Raw genomic sequence first — 6000 nt, 5'->3', positions numbered from 1 at the left:
CTGAGGAGTGGCTTCCATCTGGCCACTCTACCATAACAGCCTGATTGGTGGAGTGCAGCAGAGATGGTTGTCGTTCTGGAAGGTTCTCCCATCTCCACAGAGGAATTCTGGAGCTCTGTTAGAGTGACTCTGGATCTTGGTTATCTCCCTGACTAAGGCCCTTCTCCCCCGATTGCTCAGTTTGGCCGGGCGGCCAGCTCTAAAGCCATCAAGTTCCTTGACAAAATAAATGGACTATGTCACATAGTCTATTGAGCTCTGATGGTTCCAAACTTCTTCCATTTAAGAATGATGGAGGCCACTGTGTTCTTGGGGATCTTCAATTCTGCTGAAATGTTTTGGTACCCTTCCCCAGATCTATGCCTCGACACAATCCTGTCTCATAGCTCTACGGACAATTCCTTCAAACCCCATGGCTTGGTTTTTGCTCCTTTTATAGACAGGTGTGTGCTTTTCCAAAGCATGTCCAATCAATTTAATTTACCACAGGTTGTAGATCAAGTTGTAGAAACATCAAGGATGATCAATGGAAACAGGATGCACCTGCGCTCAATTTCGAGTCTCATAGAAAAGGGTCTGAATACTTATGTAAATAAGGTATTTCAGTTGATTTTTAATACAATTGCTCAAATAAAATAACTGTTTTCGCTTTGTCATGATGGAGTATTGTGTATAGAATGATGATTTTATTTTTTTGAAAAATTGAAGAGATCTGAATACTTTCCAAAAGCACTATATATGGCATATACCCACTTTTTTATTTTTCCAGTGGGCATTGCCTATACCTACTTCTTAATCCCTACTGTTGCATATCAAATTAGTGTAGTGGAGGTATAAGACTTATCAATTATGTAGTACAATAGAGAAATCATGCACGAAGTAGCCAACACAACTGCAAAGCATGTGAAGTACACTATATATACAAAAGTATGTGGATACCCCTTCAAATGAGTGGATTTGGCTATTTCAGCCACACCTGTTTGTGTGTGTAAAATTGAGCACACAGCCATGCAGTCTCCATAGACAAACATTGGCGGTAGAATGGCCTTACTGAAGAGCTCAGTGACTTTCAACATGGCACTGTCAATTTGTCAAATTTCTGCCCTGCTCAAGCTGCCAGGTCAACTGTTGTTCTGTTATTGTGAAGTGGAAACATTTAGGAGCAACAATGACTGAAGTGGTAAGCCACACAAGCTCACAGAACGGGACTGCCCAGTACTGAAGCTTATAGCGCGTACAAATCGTCTGTCCTCGGTTGCAACACTCACTACCGAGTTCCAACCTGCCTCTAGAAGCAACGTCAGCACAAGAACTGTTAGTTGTGAGCTTCATGAAATTAGTTTCCATGGCTGGGCAGCCGCACACAAGCCTAAGATCACCATGCGCAAAACCAAGCATCAGTTGGAGTGGTGTAAAGCTCGCCGCCATTGGACTCTAGAGCAGTGAAAATGCGTTCTCTGGAGTAATGAATCACGCTTTACCATCTGGCAGTCTGACAACGCTACCTGCCCCAAAGCATTAAACCACCTGTAACGTTTGGTGGAGTAGGAATAATGGTCTGTGGCTGTTTTTCATGGTTCGGACTAGGCCCCTTAGTTCCAGTGAAGGGAAATGTTAACGCTACAGCATATAATGACATTCTAGACGATTCGGTGCTTCCAACTTTGTGGCAACAGTTTGGGGAAGGCCCTTTCCTGTTTCATCATGTCAATTCCCCCGTGCACAAAGCAAGGTCCATACAGAAATGGTTTGTCAAGATTGGTGTGGAAGAACTTGACTGGCGTACACAGAGCCATGACCTCAACCACATCAAACATCTTTGGGATGAATTGGAATGCCGACTGCGATCTAGGCCTAATCGCACAACATCAGCCCCGACCTCACTAATGCACTTACATTTACATTTACATTTAAGTCATTTAGCAGACGCTCTTATCCAGAGCGACTTACACTTGTGGCTGAATGGAAGCAAGTCCCTGCCGCAATGTTCCAACATCTAGTGGAAAGCCTTCCCAGAAGAGTGGAGGCTGTTATAGCAGCAAAGGGGGGACCAACTCTATATTAATGCCCACGATTTTGGAAAGAGATGTTCCACGAGCATCTAGTGTAATGCTCGAAGAACACACAGCCTAGTTTCAGCGGAATATCATCTGCAGGCAGCTAAGAGCACACAGCTCTCAACTGGTTGTCCCATGGAGCAGCTCACAGAAGAATGACATCGGTAGCTGGTAGGCTAGGTAGGAAAGACGTTTCAATGCTACCAGTAAATGCTAACTAAGGCAACAATGGGTATGCAAAACAGGTATTGATAACGTTTGATCCATTGTCTTGGTTAGTAGGCTATTTGCAATGCTCAATTCAGTCATCATGCGCTCTCTGTATGAACATTTCTAAAGGCTTTCCCCCAAAAAATTACCAAAGAAATGGACTGCAATGTAGGCCTACCTGACAGAATGATATAATGCTGATTTGTATCATGTGAGGGCATTTGTTTTACACAATTGAATTAAAGGTAAACTACACCCTATAAAAATATTTTTTCCCAGACCTCCAAAATGATCTCCTGATGTGGTTTAAGCATTGTTGTGGACAAAGAACATCACATTTTTTTATTTTATTTTAAAAAGTGTGATTTTGAATAAAAATCTGTACAATTCATAGGAAAATGTATGGTTTTTCACACAGGACCCACTGCATAGCGCTGATGGAAAGACAGCAGTCACACATAGAATGATGTTAAAGAATAAGTTGTCCATTCACTTAGACATACTAAGCCAGTTGGTCCCAATCACAAGAATACAAAAACACAACCATTATGCTAAGTATTTCCCAATTGAAATGTATAATTATTACATCCCATTGCAAAAAAACATTTCACATTTAGCACTCAAAGTAACCGGTGATCTAAAGTTTAAATGCAACCATGTTTCACACACAAGTTATTTTCAAAGAGATGGCTAACAACAGCATGTGAGCTGCAATAAAAAACACAGTTCCACTCAATGGATGAGTTATTCATGAAAAGGGAGGAGCTAATGAATTAGCAACAGCATCCATCCTCTTCGATAACACCTGCTGCAGCCGCTGTAAACTAGCCTACAACAAAAGCTAGCTAGCTAGACCTACTACTGCTTGCTATTGACCTGTTGGCCTTGGAGAACGTTTTGTAAAAACGGTCCCACCCATTACAAATCAATGTGATTGGTTGATTCCACTGTCACTCCAAAATGTTGCTTTAATACAGATGAATGGCAGATTCCTTCTATCAAGCTTCTGATGGCCTAGCCAATGGCTTACTTAAATAGCTAGATTTATCTCCCCAGAGATCACCAAAGATAAATTCTGATTGGATCATGTTCTCTTCAGCATTAACCCTTTCCTTTCTAACAAACACTGAAGAGTTTAAATCAAAACATAATTGAAAAGAATATAATTAGAATTATTTTATAAATCTGTAGCCTTTCTCTGAAGGCATAGAAGGCCCTCATTGTTCCCCACTGTGTTTGGGTTAGTAATAATTTGTAGAGTGGCTCTATTTTCCCTCAGCATGCATTTTTTTTTTACAATTCTGAATGTCTAAAGAATCCATATGTTGTTCTGAAATATGAACACATTGGACATTTTGAACTCTTATTATGCTGTTGATTTGACAAAATTACAATCATGGTCTTGAATTTGACTTTTTGGACTTGAATTTGACATTTTTCTGGTTTCGGTCTTACTCAGTCTTGCCCTTCCCGAAGCCTTCCGGTCTTGATCTTAAATTGGTCTCACTTTAGGTGGTCTCGAACACAACACTGATTTTAATACTCAGACACTAGAGGGCAAGCTTGCTCAAACTATTCATCCTGATGTTTGTATGCCGGGGACTGTCATTCTTCTTTTTTTCAGATCCCTGTTTTCTGTATTATCTTGTTTACTCGTGATTTATTACCGAGGTTGGGGAGTAATGGATTACATATAATCCGTTACATGTAAGGGATTACAAGAAAAAAGGTAACTGGAATCGGTTAAATTACTAGTAAAAATATTGTAATCAGATTACAGATACTTTTAAAAAATTAGATGATTACTTTTAAATTCAGAAAAGATGTTTGTGAAAAAAAATATGACACTTCTCTGTTTTCGCAATGACATTCAAATCAGCGTTGAAAAAAGGCGCAAATTAAAGTTTTTTTTCCACCTGAGCGAGTCTGATCACAAGTCAGAGACCACTATGATGACACACCAAATGTGTTTGATGGATTACGGGAAAATAGCAGGAATAGGTTTTGTAGGCTACAGTCCAAGTTATGTCTTCCAATGATGCTGTTGGCATCCAAAGATTATCCGACTTGAATAAATGCTTTGAGGTAAGGATGACAGCAGTGGTGTAGTCTACGGCGATACAGATATCACTTATTATTGATATCTACATAGCGTATTGATGTGAATGACACTGCTGCTCTCTCATTTAGATATTTGCACCTTACGGACTGTGGATGTTGTGGATAGCTGTTCACAAATCTAAATGTGTATTTGAACCCGGTAATGGTTGAATTCAAGAAGTTTAAGCTGCCTATCATCATTGTTTTTGAAACCAGTGGACAGCCAGTGAAAAATGCACTCTTGCAACAGCTGCACAGTGCAGATCCAAGCCTATGGAATAAAAGTGGGGCTTTTATTGCTCCATCTAATTCATGCTGATAAAATAAATCAATCCATAGGCCTAATGGACACAAGCTCAAACTCGTACACTTTTGATAGACTTAAAGAGGCAATCTGTAGTTGCTACATCCATTTTTGGACTAATAAATATCCATTGATTACTGAAGAATATAACTTATAAATGCCTCATGAGCTTAGTTCAACTGTCACACTCCATGAGAACCCAAAATATAATGTAAACAAACACTGTGTAGCCACATAACATGGTTAAAACAATCATTTTGATATCATGGATGGTCAGTCCTCACATCCATAGCTCTGACTATTAATCTGAGAGTGGTTACATTTCTCCAGGTCCATCCCTCAGCTTTTTACCAAAACAGAGGAAGGGGCAGCTGTTTTGTTATTGTTTCATCTGTGGATTTGCCCTTTAAACAGCTGCATATTATCAAGATATCAAAGTGTCACTAACAAAAAGATAAACAATAGACCTATAGCAATTGCAGCATTTGGCATTCATTTTTCACATGTAAATAGCACTTTTCAGTAGTGCTCAAAGCATACCGTTCCATGAGCGCAGCATTTATTTTTCAACTTGAATCATAAACAACAGAGTAGCGCTGGCTAATGTCCTTAGTTTTGGGGTCATGCTCAGGTAAAACAATTTGGCTAATCTATACTTCCATATTTCCAAGTCCTATTCTTGAAGATCAAGGGGTATAACATTTATTGGAATGACTGGAATTCTGATAGTTTTTAATGTAAAGATATAATTTAATTGCAGTATTATATGTAGTAAAAAGCGATGGGTTAGAGGAAGCCAACATAACCAACCCATAAAGTAAAATGTAACATCCATATATGGGAAGCTATGTGAATTTTAACATTGATTTATCCTGCAATTATGTCATTCAATTGGTAACATACATTTTTGTCTTCTTCTAATGCCTCTTGAGAGGAAGGGAAAATAATCTAAAAGTAACTGAATGTAATCAGATAATGTTACTGAGTTTGGGTAATTCAAAAGTTACGTTACTGTTACAATTTGATAGTTAACTAGTAGCGGATTACATTTAAAAAGTAACCTACCCAACCCTGCTTATTACCTACTGATATTAAGTCCTGAGATTATTGATAACAGTGAATTATCCATAAATGACTAACATGTGCCATAGGAGAGCATTAGTGATCTTCTTGATCCATATCTCATCTTAATGATGCGATGTAAAGTTAATACCTGGCTTTGAATGCATGCATAAACTAACAGAGCGTTAGGCTGAGACAGGGGTTTATTTAATCAAAACGAATAAATGCATTACGGGATAAATACAAAAAAAATCCTCTCCCTGCCCT

Source organism: Salvelinus fontinalis, chromosome 23 (genome assembly GCF_029448725.1).
Source record: "Salvelinus fontinalis isolate EN_2023a chromosome 23, ASM2944872v1, whole genome shotgun sequence".
In the NCBI taxonomy this organism is placed as follows: domain Eukaryota; kingdom Metazoa; phylum Chordata; class Actinopteri; order Salmoniformes; family Salmonidae; genus Salvelinus; species Salvelinus fontinalis.
The sequence above is the reverse complement of the archived record's forward strand: the minus strand, read 5'-3'. Positions refer to the sequence as shown.